The 15,882-nt window shown below is 54.6% G+C and overlaps 1 protein-coding gene across 1 annotated transcript in view; it reads left to right on the forward strand.

The window, feature by feature from the left end:
• The first annotated feature begins 2,372 nt into the window (after positions 1–2,372).
• SH3BP4 (SH3 domain binding protein 4) overlaps positions 2,373–15,882 on the forward strand; it is a 104,947-nt gene continuing 91,437 nt past the window's right edge. The window contains exon 1 of the mRNA XM_066345207.1: positions 2,373–2,560. The gene's annotated coding sequence lies outside the window, so the exon portion shown is untranslated. The remainder of the gene's footprint in view (positions 2,561–15,882) is intronic.

Below are 15,882 nucleotides of genomic sequence, written 5' to 3' on the forward strand. Positions count from 1 at the left end.
AGTGCTGCTACTGTGTCCCCGTCCCACTGAGGACCCTTGGGCCTCCACACACTCCCTAGACACCCTCCTCTCTGAGGCTTATTCCTTCAGGGGCACTACCTCCTTCTAAAATCTGCAGCATACATTTTAGGGCTGTCAAAATAATATAACCACAGCCCTGTTAAAATGGAGCGGGATGCCTCCCATCTTTGTAATGTTAAAAACAGGACAAAAATAACCTTTTGGACTGAGCCTAAAGCAACACTGTATTTCCAAAGAACTGTTTGCAAAGAAAGTAGTTGTTTATTATGACTATTGGACCAGTGACTAGTGGATTGAAAAGAATTGTTTTAATTGTTTAGAATTAACATCACTGTGGATGTTATCTGTACCAATATAGCAATGCCTTCCTTCTGCTGATGTCATTGCTCCCTCCTTCCCTTTCTCATAAATACCCCACGCCCTTTGTCTCCTAATCAGAACACTATCTGGACTTCCGGTCTGAATCTGCTCAGCCCCAAATAGGTATTTTTATTGATCTCAAATAAATGCTTGTTGCCTCTTACTTTGAAAGGCCCTTTTATTTTTAGGTTAGCCGGGCTAATTACATCTATTTTCAGGCATTTAATGGTCCACGTGGAGCTGACACCAAAATCAGAATACCAATGCCCACCCCTCCAGACCCATGTCTCTGGCTCTCTGTGTCTCCTGAAAACTACACGGACTTCAGTTCCAGAAGTAGGAAACCAGATTCCTCAGGTTAAAGGAAGTCTGTCTCCAAGGCAGAGGGAGCCTAAAAATACTAGTTTGAATTTAGATTCACACGTCCTGTGTGATCACCATATACAGCCTAAAGTCACCTATAAAATGTGAATAATAATAATATCTGCCTCACAAGGTAAGGGTGAGGAATGGGGCGCAGGGAGGCGTCTAGCTCTGGATCTGGAATAACAAATGTTAACTTTTTTCCCTACTGAGACCCGTGCTTCCTGTTCCTGGTTTCTGCGTTGCAGGGGGCGCCAGTCCTGCAGGGGGCCCTCAGGTGCAGTGGTTAGAGCCCAGCCTCTGGAGTGGCCTCCGGTCGAATTCTGTTGTTGCAACCCTGCAAGCTTCGGTCTGCTCATGTGTGAAATGGACTAATGAGAGTAGCCAAGTGTCGAGTTTTCTGAGGATTAAGTGTCTCTCAGTCCATGGAAAGTGCTTACCGCACAGTAAGTGGTGCACGCATTCTTTCACTGAGCATTTACTGAGCGCCTACAACGTGCTAGGCATGTGCTCTTGGCGTGGGGACCCAGCGGTGCACCGGCCATACCAGTGTAAATAAATGGTCATGACGCCATGCATTCCATCTGCGCTCCGCTCAGCAGGAAGTTCTCCTGGGTAATTTTCAATGTGTCTGCCTTTTTTCTTGTCTTTACTTTTTAAACTTCGCGTTTGACCCTTACAGTCCCACACCTGCCTTCCTTCCACGGTCCCCGACAAGAGTATCTAAAAGTGTTCTTAGAATTAGGCTCTACGCTCGGGGGCCTGGGTGACCTCCGCTCGGGGATCCGAACCTCACCCGGGGGACCCCCAGAGAAGAGGTGACCGGATGGGCATGCAGTAGGCACAGGAGCGCGGCCACAAGGTCTCCGTGGAACAGCTGCAGCCAGATACGCCCCCATACCGGGGACCACAATCCCAGGGTCGACCTGCGGCCCAGAGCCCGCTCCCCGGGTGGCGCCAGGAGGAGGAAGAGACGGAGGAGGCGCCGAGGCGGAATCCCGCGGGACTCCGGCGCCCCGGCGCCAACCGCCACGCCGCTGGGCACATTGCCACCGCCTCGCTCCGGGTAACACGCCCCGCCCCCGGCCTCCGGGCAGCCTCCGCCAGGCCCCACCCCTCCGCACTAGCTCCGCCCTGGTTATTCACGCCCCGCCCCGGCCTCCCGGCGGCGGCAGCTCGACCCCACCCCCTAGTTACCACACCCAGCCCCCCGCCCCCTCGGCTCGGCCCCACCCCCCTGAGATCATCCCGCCCCCTTCCCGGCTCGGTCCACACCCTGCCACTGCATTCGGGCGGCCGCCTCTCTGTCCGGGACCCTACCCAATCGGCTTCCCCGCCCCCTCGGCTCGGCCCCACCCCCCTGAGATCATCCCGCCCCCTTCCCGGCTCGGTCCACACCCTGCCACTGCATTCGGGCGGCCGCCTCTCTGTCCGGGACCCTACCCAATCGGCTTCCCCGCCCCCTCGCCCGCCCGGGTGCTTCCAATGGCCTCGACTCAGGCTGCCCCCAAGACCGGAGACCCCGCCCCTTAGCCCCGCGCCGGCGCGGGGACCGACCCTGCCGCTGGCTCCCGCCGATTCCCGCCGCGGTCACCGCCTCACCAGCCTTGCCCCCGCCCCGAGCCCCGCCCCGACACGGGGTCCACCCTCCGCCCGCGGAGGCGGGGGCCCAGCGCTCCCGGCTCTCTCGGCAGTCGCGGCCCCTCGCTGCCGCCGGGCGGTGTTTCCCGCGGAGACGCGCGCGTCCCCGGCGGGGCGAGCTCCCAGACCGCGAGGCGAGCTGCAGGAGCCGGTGGGAGGACGCAATGTGAGCCAGGTAGGCAGGCGGCGCGCCGGGCGGTCCCCTGCGGCCACTCCAGCCCCGCGCCCGGCCTCGCTCCCGCGGCGCCGGCTCGGGCTCGGCGGGTTTGCGCACCTCCCCACCGCCGATCGTTCCCCCGCCGTCTTGAGTTCGGGGTCCGGGAAGCCTCGCGCGCCCCTCGCCGCTCCCCGGGGCACTCCGATCACGGCGCAGGCGGCACGATCGGGGTTCCGGGCGCCGAACCGCACTCGGAGCCCCAGGCTGCGCCCCGCAGATCCCCGCTCTCCCGGCCCTGGCACTTCCCGGGGCGGCCCTGCAGAGTGGCCCACGTCGACAAGGGGGCACGAACATGGGGGTACGCTCTCGCCTGGCGCTACCGTGGGGTGCACTGAAGGCTGAAGGGGCCGGGGCGCCCCCTTGCAAAGTCCATGGGTGGAGGGAAGGGCACGCGGTCCCAGGTTAAACTTGGTGACAATGCATATTTCAACTTCGGAGATCCCTTGTTTTAGAATGGAAATAAAAACCCGGGTTTTGGGCTTACCCATGCAGCCGCGAGGTGACAGCGCCGGCCGCCGGCGGGTAGGAGAGGCACGTTGTTCTGTAAGTGAGGTTTCCTGGGAAGCTCACTCCGCGGCGCGGATTGGTGGTCCGGAATATCCCAGCGGTGGAGTCCGGTATCTCCTAGCCCTGAGCTGGCCCTGCAGCTCTGGGTCCAGGCCTGCTCTGGCCCTTCCCCAGGGTGTTGGTCGGCTGGCCAGAGGAGCGGCAGGGCTTTCTACAGGAGGAGAACGTTGTGAAGCCTCACGGTGAGATTTAAAAAGGGAAAACGGGGCTGGGTTTCATTCGTGCTATTTACAACTTATTGTAGCAGCTTGCTACTGTGTGCTTATCCGTAGTAATAAGTTCGCATAACTTTTGTCTGATCACAAAAACTATTAATATATGCTTTGGGTAGAAAACATGGATATAAAAGGCATATAAAAATCATCCCTGATCCCGCAGTTCCTATGGCCTTTAATAGTTTATGCATTTTTTCTTGGGGTCACACGCTTGCAGATTTCATCAGTAAGTTACAACTGGAGCCTCTCTAGCCTAAACCAAAAGTCATCTCTTTATGCAACTTTCCCCTCCCCGCCCTTCAAAATAGGATCGACCCTGAGCCTGAGAAAGTTTGGGTGCTCCCTTTCCGGTGAGTGGCGTTCTCCAATGCCTCCTGTAGGCCTGAGCTGGAGAGAGAGTAGGGTGGTCAGCTGGAAACGCTGGCTCAGACGGGATTGGCCTGGTGCCTCTCCACCGTCCCCTGTGGTTTTGGTTCCTTGCCTTGTAAAAATGAAGGTAATGATTCCCAATCTGCTTCTCAGGCCACCATAAAAATTAATGGGTGGTTTGCAAAGCGTTTTGCCATCCTTGGATGATGGACAGCGGCTGTACTTTAAGGGGCCCGGGAGCATTTTGCTTGCTGTTCTGTGTTGCTGTCCTCATCAAATAAAAGTCTACCTCCCACCCGGCCCTCCTGACCGGGACACAGACTCTAGGAATGTCCAGGGGGAGCCTGGAGAAACATCTTGGTCCTCGGCTCAGGGCAGAATGTCCGGGCCAAGTCCCCCAGACAATGGAGGCCTTGGAAAGAGACCTCCTGCCCAAAGTCCCCTCCTCTCTGGCTTTTTTTGTGCGCGGGCAGGTGGAGAGAGGGTAAGGGGCCACTGACTGATATTCAGATCAGCCCCAAGTTGCCCTGGTATAATGCTTGTCTGTCTGTGGACCGCGGAGGCCACAGCGACCCGAGAGGGAACAGCTGGTTCTGGGAGTGGGACTCGACGTGCGCGACCCTGGCTTCCTGAGGGCCTGTTTTCTGGCTCACTGGTTTCCCAGACGAACCAGGACCAGCTCAGGTCTGTCTTGCTGGAGAAGCTTCTGTGAGTTCTGTTTTTCTTTTTTTCCTGTTGTCCCCTGTGTCCGGCACCCACACTTCAGTGACTTTTTAAAATAATTAGAAGGGACTCCTACCCTGAGTTGGAAGAGCCAGTGGGGAGAGATACGGCACGGGCCGCTGGCACAGGTGGTCTTTGTTCCCCTGAGCAGAAACCACGGTGGAGGATCCTCTTTCTGTGAACGCCTCACGGGCTCCAGTTTGCCATTTGATAGTTTCTTCTTCTTCTTTTTTTTTTTTTTTATTGTCGCTTCCACCAACACTTTGATCTGCCCAAGGTCTCCCAGCTGATCCCAGCCCAGGCACGGGGTTTCCGGAAGAACCCAGAAAGGGGGCTGGCCAAGTTGCTGATAAGTGTGCTTAGCCAGGCTCATTGTCTGGTAATGGGCTCCTCGGTTTCTCTGTAGAAAGGAGGGGGGAGTCTGGCTTTGCTGTTGTTTGTGAGTTAGCCTGGAATTGTTTTCCTGCAGGCTGCTTAAACAGACTTCTTTCTTATTCTAATGTTGGTTTCCAGCCTGACAATGAATATGCTAATAGAAGTGGGGCTTTAATTCTTGGATTCTGGCCAGTGAGGTGTATGAGGTGTGTGCCTGCCTTCTCTGTTCTTCCTGGGGCCGGCCCCTGCTTCCCACCGGCTTCTTAGGGGAGCCCTTGCCCCAAACAATCCTGAGAGATACCAGTTCAGCTCTTGATGACCTCATCCCGGATCCAAGCAAAGCCTCCCTGGCTCCCGGTTGGAGGTTCTAGCCTTGTTTTCACTGAGTAGAAGCTGCTGGCCTGGGGCCAGCCATGTGGGTTTCCCTTAGCTTTGTTATTTTCAAATCCGACACCTGAATGGGGCCGTGTTGCCATTTTTCTTCTGAGAACTGGAGTCGGGCCCCCGGTGTATTTTATTTCCTAAGGCCCTGGAGATGGGCACCGGGGACTTCTTTGTCCCGAGGTCGCTGCCTGACAACCAGGGGGATTGGGAAAGGTCACGGAGCGGGGACAGGGACTTCACAGAGTGCATACAGGCTGGCTTTGCTCCCGTTGTCCAGGGGTTACTCTCCTGGTTCCCTAGCTGGGTGCACAATAGGAGCCCGTGTTCTGCCACTACCCTCTGGAGGAGTGACAGAAAAGTAATTCAAGTCCCCACACACCCAGGGAACAATCCAGCTACTTCCTCGGGATCTTCCTGGGAGCCTGCACCTGCTTCTCCGTGGGCCTGAGGGCATCCTTGTTATGTAACAGCACTTGCTGGCAGGACCAGAGGCTCCTGGGAAAGTCAGTCCTCGGCCTTTAGAATAAGGCAAGAAGATGCTTAGAAATTAAGGGTGTGTGTGTGTGGGGGGGGGGGGTGTAGGGTGTTTCAGGAGGGAGCTGTGAATTTTCACATAGTGTGCACAGCTTTGGATCCTCAGATGAGCAGACACCTCCCCAGACCATCAGTAGGTGCCTATAATTCAAGGAGAGAATGGTGGCCTGAACGAGCCTAATTTAAATAGAGATTTGAGGGCCCTGGTCGGTTTGCTCAGTGGTAGAGCATTGGCCTGGCGTGCAGGAGTCCCAGGTTTGATTCCTGGCCAGGGCACACAGGAGAAGCGCCCATCTGCTTCTCCACCTCTCCCCTTCTCCTTCCTCTCTGTCTCTCTCTTTCCTTCCCGCAGCCAAGGCTCCATTGGAGCAAAGTTGGCCCGGCGCTGATGATGGCTCCGTGGCCTCTGCCTCAGGTGCTAGAATGTCTCCAGCTGCAACAGAGCCACACCCCAGATGGGCAGAGCATCGCCCCCTGGTGGGCATGCCGGGTGGATCCCGGTCAGGCGCATGTGGGAGTCTGTCTGACTGCCTCCCCGTTTCCAACTTAAGAAAAAAAAAAAGATAATAAATAAATAAATAAATAAGAGATTTGGGGTGTTTTTAGGGGGAAGAAATAGGTGTCACTTGCTGAGGGCTTACGGTGTACCAGACCCGGTGTGCACACTTTTAAAAGCCACACAAAAACTATGAGACTTTAAGTCGCTCTTCCAACATAGTAGTTCATTCAAGTAAGTGCTTGAGCTGGGACTCGAACCAGGATCTACCTGAGCCCCGCACGATCTCCCAGCTCACGTCTCCCAGGGAGGCTGAAGTTAAACAGATGACTGTCCGTCACATCCACCACACACTTTGGTAGCATTAAGGCATGAAACCAGCAGAGTGCTGTCTCCCTTACACCATGATAGAAAAAGCTTGATGGTCTTTGAAATCCGTGAAATCTTTTCAGCCTGATTGGAAGGCAGCCAGTTAGTACCTTTTTCCCCCCAGGGGCCGGTGCCCTCACCCAGTCGTCAGGGTAAAGGTTGATTTATTAGAGTAGACTGTGGTTTTGAAGTTGGGATAACTCAGCACCTGCTGTGAGGGTTGTTCTCGCACCATGAAAAGAAGGTATTCTGGGCAGATGAGGTCACTGGAATAAGATTAAGATTATGGGAAGACTGTTAAGAAAATGTAAGATAAGTGTTCCACCTTCCCCTTTCCAGTCTCAGAAATGACACACTACGGAGGTTACTCTTATCTCCTCCGTAAAACCTGGCCTCCGGGGACACTGCTGAGGCCTGTTAGCCCAGCTCTTCTGAGCAGATCAAAGAGAATACTTTACAAAATGATTTTATGGTTCTAAATTTTTACAAATTATCTTTTCCTCTCTCTCTCCGTTCCCCCTCCCCCAAGCCTGTGCAATTTAGGAAAAGCCTGCCCCACTCTACAGAACAAGGAAGCCTACTAAAGCCTACTTACTGCCCTGAAAGGAATACAAATGTTTTCTTTTCTAGCTTCTCAAAAGTAGGAGGTCCCAAGCCTGCAGTGTGCCACTGCAGAGAAACCTGCTCTCTGAGGAAATAAAGGAAGAACCTTGATTGTAGCATCTGCCAGTTACCTGGTGTAAACACTCCCACCATAGCTGAGGTCAAGCTCCTAGTGCTCGGTCTGCATTACTAAATAGGCAGCAATCCGTGTGAGCCGGTCAGAGCCACCTGCTTACCTTTCTTAGACTGAGCCCACCTGCCCAGCCCCCTCATATAATGGATGAAATGGTTGGCTGGCTTCTGCTTGGACCATGTCTGCCTAGCTATGCAAGAAGAGAGAGGATCTGGGAGTCACTGAGAAGCCTGTTTTGGCCAGCGAGAATGGAGTGCTTTGAAACTCAGGCCACACATTAAAATCACTTGGGAGCTTTAAACATTTTTTTTTTTTTTTTTTTTAGAAACCTTTGCTTCTCCCTTCCCCTGTTGTTGCATCAGAATTTCTGAGGGTGGGGCTCAGACATGGGTAGTACATATTTAAAAGCTCGCTGGTAGATTCACCATTCTAACGTCTATCCGCGGTTGAACTCCACGGATGTCGGGAGTTCAGCCTGTAGCCAGGTTGGTTACAAGAAAGTCGGAAAGTGTCCATGGAAGAACTCTCCAAACTCAAGAATTTTTTATGAGTTTGTTGGATGGAGCCCAGCCGATGATGTTGCCGGGGGCCAGGATCTCAAACACCCCGAGGATAAGCCCGCGTGCAGTGTCTCTTACCCGTTTGGAATTGAGCAGGGGGTGTGCAAGGACGGTGGTGTGGGAAGGGGAGAGAGCGAGGTGGGGCGGGGCTGGGGTTACAGGAGGGTCGTCAAGGTTGTGAGCTGTCTGGAGAGTGGCTGTGCTTCCAGGGGTCTGAAGAAGAGGCGTTTCAAAGCTGTTGTGTACCCTGAACGGGGGGGGGGGCACCACCTACGAAGAAGGGATCCTGGTGGCTAACTGGGTTCGAATTAAAGCAACGCAGCCATTTCTCAGGCCGACTGCCCTTCGCCGGGAAGCCTGCGTTGGACTGCCCACCTGCACTGTGTCCCGCCCTCCAACCTAGTCCTGGTAAAGGATTCCCGGAGCCCTGTTTCAGCCTACAGGACTGCGGCTTTATGTTTCCTTCTTCACCACACCCCACATTGGAGATTCCTGTTGGCGTTGCATTGGCGCCAACGCCCGACCCGACCGTGGGTTGGCCGTGTGTTAACCTAGATGCACAGAAACAACGGGCAAGGTGCGCTTAAGGCAAAGAAAGACCTCTGTATAGGCCTGGGGTGTAACCACCTACCCCTACCGGCCAGGTGGGGACCGCCCACCGTGACCTGCCCAGTTAGGAATTTACGATCAGAGGACGCTGTGAGGTAACATTTTGGCTAGGTTGAACCAACCTGGTTTGTTTGTTTGTTTTTTGTCCACAAGAGGTAGTTTGGGGCCAGGCATGACAGACCCTGTATTTGACACCAAGAAATAGAAACATTTTTAACCTCCGGAGCCTGGGAAGGGTTTCCGGCAGAAAGCTCTGAGCGTGAGGACGAGGTGGGCAGAGGCCCGATCTTCCCAGTCTCCAGCTGTGGGTCTTCCTCCCGTGGCCCCGTCGCGGTGCTGGTCCAGGTCCCTGTTCTGCCTGGGTTGCATCCGCCGGTCTAGCACTGGAAAGGGTCTTGGTGGAAGAAGGGGTCTGGCTGAGGCCAGGGGACGCCCCTCGGTGAGCTTGGCTGATCCTGGATGTTAAAGCAGAAAGCTGGACTTGAGTGGAGCTTCCCAGGACCCCCCAGTGAAGAGAGCGGGAACTCAACGGCTACCCGCTTCTTGTCAGAGTCCTTAGCTTGGTGACGCACCTAAGCTGATTATTTTTTTTCTTTAGCATAATTAGCAGTATCGTGGTTTTAAAATGCGAGAGCTTTCTTTGCAGGCAGCATGCATGTGGGAAGCACGTGTCATTGAACCTCTGAGGCAGTCCTGTTAGCAGACCTGGGATTGGGAAGAGGCCAACCAGGCCCCCGCGGTCCAGAATTTAATTAGGAAGGTGTTGTGCACCTGCCGGGGCTGCCACGCTGGTCAGGGAAGGACCGATGGAGAGACACAGGGTGGACACAGGGCTCATTTCTTTAGTGTTGAATCCGTGAGTGTGGAGGAGCTCACTGGAACAGTGGGGTCTGGGGGCGCACTCTGGGTCACCCCCAAACCCCCGAAGATGGGGCAGGAGGCGTGTCCCTGCGGCTAAGGAGGACAAGGTTGGGCGTGGAAGCCCCAACGTAGACAGACAGTTCTGGGTCCTGAGGGGTCAGAGCCAGGGAACCACTGGGTTTGACTTGTTCCAACTGTGTAATTGCGGTTGTGGGAAGCTTCTAGAAAAAACGGAGAACACAGAACATAGGTCACAAGAAGAATGGTAGTGATAAAATAAATAAGGTTGTCATTTGAAGGTGTCCAGACAGGAGGGACCTCGGGTTGGGGTGGTGAAGCCTGGAGGGATGTGGCGGGGACAGCAGGGAGTGCCAGAGGGTGAGTGGGTGGGCGGGTGACCCCAGAGAGAGGGGGGGGACAGCAGGGAGTGCCAGAGGGTGAGTGGGTGGGCGGATGACCCCAGAGACGGGGGTGAGTGGTTTGGAGGAGCTGCTTTGAAGGCTCCCCCCAAGGCCTCTTCAGGTTGTATGTCTGCTCCGTGAGTCCCCCAGCCTTTGTGGGAGGCTGGCTGGTGGCCTCAGTTGTCCCTGAGACCCAGTTCCCTAAGGCTCCCCTTTCTGGGAGACCTCTCCTGGCTCCCCAGGTCAGAAGCTGAGCATCCTTCCTTGCAAGCCTGTTGTCTGTCCCCCACCCTTCCCCCAGGGTACGGCTGGGTGCGTCCCCAACGCACAGACTACAGGTGTCACGAACGCTAGGCCCTGACGGGCGAAGAGGGTCTGTCTGGCCGAGGTGACGGTTCAGGGTGCCGACTTCCTGCAGAGCCATACAGCGGCCACGCTCCTGCTCCCCTTAGCTCCACAGTGTAAAGCTCACAATGTGGGACGGCTGTGACTTCAGCCTAGGAGAACAGTCCGCTTACTTAGAACTGCTGTGTGTTGGGGGGGGGGGTGAGGGGGGGCTGGTTTATTTTTTCATTCAACCGCAGTTACCCAGCTCTGTTTCCCCATTTTACACTTTTGCGCTTTTTGAAAGGATATGAATTTTTAGCAGTTCAGGGGGGATACAAAGATGCCCATGCGAACATTTAAACATCCTTCAGTGCCGGGGGGGGGGGGCACCAGATATCTGTAAGCATCCCCCATGTAAATGAAAGAGAAAGGTGCTATGCTCAGACTCAGCCTGAGATAATCGCCGGACCCAGGCCTTTCTGTAAACCAGGGGTCGGGAACCATTTTGGCTGAGAGAGCCATGAACGCCACATATTTTAAAATGTAATTCCGTGGGAGCCATACAATGACGCATTATCCAATAAAAATTTGGTGTTGTCCCGGAGGACAGCTGTGATTGGCTCCAGCCACCCGCAACCATGAACATGAGCGGTAGGAAATGAATGGATTGTAATACAGGAGAATGTTTTATATTTTTAACGTTATTATTTTTTTTTTATTAAAGATTGGTCTGCGAGCCAGATGCAGCCATCAAAAGAGCCACATCTGGCTCATGAGCCATAGGTTCCCGACCGCTGCTGTAAAGTGTCAGGCCCAGGGCACGTGGTGAGCAGAGCCACTCCCTGGGTGGTGCGGACGCAGTGTCGGGTCGGGGGCATGCAGACTGGAGTTGGCTGCTGTCTGGTGTCACTTTACCCCTGTCCCGGGTAGCCCCTGGCGGAGGCTGCGGTGTTGTTGGTGTTGTTGGGTTTTGTTCTGTTCCCTCTGTGGTTCCAGAAATCGGTGTTCCAGGTGTTACTGGAACAAAGCTGCGTCCTGCACTTGCTCTGTGGGCAGCTGTGGGCAAGCTCACCTCTTGGGCACTGGACTAGGGAACCAGAAGGTCAGGTTTGGTGACATCGCAGGCCCCTGTCGGAGGCCCCACTCTGAGTGACAGCCCAGGAGATCCGTCGCTGGCTGGAATCACAAGTGAATTCCCTGGAGTCTGCTTAGCGTCCCCTCCCATGTTTGTTTGTTTGTTTGTTTTGTTGTTATTGTTGTGGTTGCTTTTATTTTATTGAACCGCCCGTGCTTCCAGGACTGTGGGTTCCGGGAGCTGTAAGTTCACGTGCAGAGAGGCGGGACCAGGGGGCGGTGAGTGTAACATCCACTCAGCTCCTCAGTCCGGGCAGCGGCCGTCGTTCCGGGGAAGGGACGGCGGCCAGGGCTTATTCTCTCCAGGCGGGAACCAAGGACTTGTCTGTCTCCTCACTGGCATTTTCTATTCATAAATTTTTTGAGAGACTGAGCAACACGTGATTCAGATCATTTGACGTGGAGGTAGAGGCTAAGAACCTCTCAGCTGTGGTTCCTTTGGGGCACACACACACACACACACACACACACACACCCCTGAACTACGCATAGTCACCTTTTCCACAGGGACTTTTCTGTGGGCTCACGTGTTTCCTGGGCTTCTCCTCTGTGTCACTGTGCCCGAGTCTTCTGTCAGTGGCTCTTTCTTTTCGGTCATTCACATGTGAAACAACCCGGTGCACATGAATGCAAGTCATCGTGTGAGATTCAAGGGAAGTCCTTGTTAAGGTCTGAGGGGCGCATCAGCCATGGTCCTCTAACATTGTGTCCCGTGCCCAGGCCACTGCGGGGGGACGGACAGAGGAGCCGAGACGAGGTTTCCGCCGGCTGGCCGGTGGGAGATTCCGTTCTCTGAGTGGGGTATCCCACCGCTCATCGTCAGGACCTGTTTCAGTTCCGGGGACGTCCAGGGCTTCTCAGGGCCGCACACCTGTCTGTGAGTGCCAGTCTCTGGCTTCTGTTGGCTTCTGGTTTTGACCTCGGGCAAGGTTTTGGACGGCCTCGAGGCCCAGCTTTCCGATCTGTGAAATGTTCATGGTGCTACTTACCTGTGGGGGCTGGGAGAGAGACGTGTGGAGACAGCGGACATCACGCCACCCCACCCCTGCCCATCCGGGGAGCCCTTCATCTCTGGGACCCTTCCCGAGTCCCGTGTGTGCCGCGGTGTATTCTCAAGTCATGAGTAAATAGAGAATTTTTTTTTATGTCTCACCATCTGAATTAAATACGAGCGCAGCAGGACTTTGACATTTTTAGGTGTTCCGTCTGACCTTTAAATGGTGCTTGGGCGCAGATTTGCCGCATGATGCATTGGTGTCCGGACAGGGATCAGGACCGCCTCCCCTCCCCAGCCCCCAGTCCTTGCCCTGTTTCTCAAAGTCCAGGGAGGAGGAGAGATGTGGGGACGGAGTCAGCAAGGTGCACCCAGCCCCAGACCCCTGGGATGACATGCGACTCAGGTGGGTAGTGTGCGGGAACCAGCGCCCCCTGCTGGAGGCCTCTGAGTACAAGGGCGCCTGACCCGCCCTGGCTACTGCCTGACCGGCCCTGGCTACCTCGGGAGGTGGGGGGAGGGAGGTGAGGAGCATCTCGGATTCAATAGAAGTTCCCTCTAGATACATGAATCGCTTGGGGACTAGTTTCTTATGACTTCCCTTTTCTTTAAGCTCTGTCCACTCAAGTTTTCCCCCCCCAATTATTCAAGTAATGTTCATTTTAGAAACAGTAGAAAATGCAGAAGAGGAAAGGTTCCTGTCAGCAAAACTCTGCCGCCTACGATGACCACTCTAGACAGTTTGACAGGTAACCAGACCTTCCAAGCAAAGCAGGATGGCAGAGAGGGCTGTGTTCCCAGACCTGACCTGGCCCGTAGTGGGTCTTCAGTAAGTAGCTGCCCAGTGAATAGTACGTTTTTTCTTTCTTTTTTTTTGTTTGTTAGTTTTTTTGTTTTTTTGTTTTGTGACAGAGACAGAGGGACAGATAGGGACAGACAGGAAGGGAGAGAGATGAGAAGCGCGTCAACTCTTCATTGCAGCATCTTCGTTATTCGTTGATTGCTTTCTCATATGTGCCTTGGCCAGGGGCTACAGCAAGTAACCCCTTGCTCAAGCCAGCGACCTTGGGGTCATGTATATAATCCCACGCTCAAGCTAACGACCCTGCGCTCAAGCTGGATGACCCTGCACTCAGGCCGAATGAGCCCGTGCTCAAGCTGATGACCTCAGGGTTTTTAAACCTGGGTCCTCTGCGTCCCAGTTCGACGCTCTATCCACTGCGCCACTGCCCGATCAGGCAATAGTACGCTTTTTAAAAACTGCTTTTTATCTTAAATTGTTGCTGACATATTTTCAGATGAAGGACAGATTTGGGTCTTCAGATGGCCTGTCGGGTTTGTAGCGGGGAGTGCACCAGCCTCATTTAACAAGTTCTTGTTCGTAGACAATTTTCAGTTACTGTGAGTTTATAAACAGCTCTGTAGGGACTGTCTTGAGATATCTCTCCCCACCTGTAAGTTTCTCCTTTGAATATTTTTTTTTCTTTTATTGTGCTTAAGATCTACAGAACTAATTATATGAATTTTTGGGTGAATGTGTCCTCGTGACTCAGGAAATCACTTCCAAAGGGCATAACTCAGGACAGGCTTTCTTCACCCTCTGAATAAAATGTAGGGAGCTTATACGTCAGTGGTGGACTCCTAGGCACCCCTTTTGGGGGAATTCATTTCTGGTCGGCCGATTCCTAACACGCTCTGCACTCTGGGTGAGCTTTCGGGCAGGATTGGACATGCATCCCTCAGTTTTAGGATGCACACATACACACCCATTTCAGGATCATTAAAATGGAGGGAAACGGTGTGTTTTAGAACACGGGAAATATTTCTGTTGAGAGGTCGGGGCCGGTCCCTTTAGAGAGGCAGGCGTGATTTCCATGCATTCAGCTTTGAGCATGGTCGTTGTCACGCTCCCCAGGGTCAGGTGATTGTGGACATCGAGCCTGATCTGTGGGGCGGCCTCCCTCCCCAGGGTCACGTGATTATGGACATCGAGCCTGATCTGTGGGGCGGCCTCCCTCGATGGGTCGGGACAGGATCAGCTGGGTTGCGGTTTGATCTGGTGCAGGAACGGCAGAGACTTGCTGTTCGGAACCTCCAGGTTCCTTAGGAGCAAATGGCTCCGTCCCTCCGCCCTGTGAGAGGTCTCCCGTCAGTTTTATTTCTAGCTGTGGTCTGATGTCAGGACTTTATTGGCAGGAGAGGAAGATTTCTTGGTCCAGCTCCTGAGCGTGGTTTCGCGAAGGGGCCTTGGCTGCCTCTGGTCTTGGCGTGCGGGCTCCTGAGTCATTGTCCGTCCTCCTCTTGGAGCCTGAGGCAGCGCTTTGGGGGCTGCCGGGAAACCGGGAGACCCGCTCATGCCCTCTGGTCCTCTGTTCCCAAGTACCAGGTCCACCTCACGGAGTTTGTGGGGGGCCAGAGCCCCTAGACCAGGCCTGATTGTGGAGCCCTTTTGCAGCGCGCTGGGACGTTTCCCGTGCTTACGATGAACTCTTGTGTGACTTGAACTCCTTCATCTGTCACCTGTGCCGAGTCGCTGTGTGCCAGACGGCGGGGGGTGGGGGGATGGGAAGGTGGGGGGGTAGAGGGGGGTGGGGGTGGAGAACCCACCAGAGACAGTCTCTTTGTAGGGCGGTCAAGGTTCACAAGGTGTACTGGGGGCGGGGGTCAGGGCAGTCTCCCCAAAGAAGCACCCTTAAATGGGGGGACGTGAAGGAATTGTGTGGGTGCGGGCAGGGGTCTTGGGGGTGGCGAGTGATTGGCTGCTTCCTGCGGGCCGTGTAAGAGTTAGGTGGCCGGATGGACGAGATGTCTGGGCTGCAGTCATCTTTGAAGTTTTGTCTCAGGACACTGGGGAGACCTGATACAACGTGCCAACGTGATTGGGAAGGGACCCAGGCAGGGACCCGCTGCACCCCGCCTCATCCTGGGCCTCCTCCTCACAGCCCGACACCCCTGCAGCCCTGGGCTCCCGGGACCCCATTATGTGACCACCACGCTGCTTCTCCCGGGGGGCCTGTTGTGAGAGGCTCATGGACTCATCTGATTAAATGACCCCTCTCTACAGTTTTAAGAGTGCTTATACCTGGATGCTGAGGGGGTATTTACCCCAAACCATGAGTGCCAGGCTCCCACCTGCAGTGGTGTCCTCGTGGGTACACTGACTACGAGAGTGGAACTACTAGGATCATTGAAAATGACACGAAACCAGACGTTTTACTGACCGGCATCGTTCGTGAGCGTTGCCCGGATGGGTACCGCAGTGTGGACACGCCCACGTCCCTCCCCTGCGATGCGTGTTTTAGACACGGCATCTCGTTCTGAAGTTTATACTGATTCCACATCCTATATGGGAGCATATCCGTGCTTCTGACTCCCTAGTTCCCTTTGCGTAGCAACGATACTCCGCAACATCAGAAATGAAGTGGCTTTCATTGATGGCAAAGAAAGTCCTGGTGTCAAACCGACGTGAGCATCGCCAGTCTGGCAGAGAAAGTAGAGCCGTGCTGCTAAGGTTGTACTTAGTAACAGAAGTCTCAGAAAATACCGAATGCTACCCTTTGCTACCCAGTTGAGTTTTGAGTTCCCTCTCTCCCCGCTGAGCATTCTTGGGTAACAAGGATACATTG

Source organism: Saccopteryx leptura, chromosome 7 (genome assembly GCF_036850995.1).
Source record: "Saccopteryx leptura isolate mSacLep1 chromosome 7, mSacLep1_pri_phased_curated, whole genome shotgun sequence".
NCBI classification, from domain to species: Eukaryota; Metazoa; Chordata; class Mammalia; order Chiroptera; family Emballonuridae; genus Saccopteryx; species Saccopteryx leptura.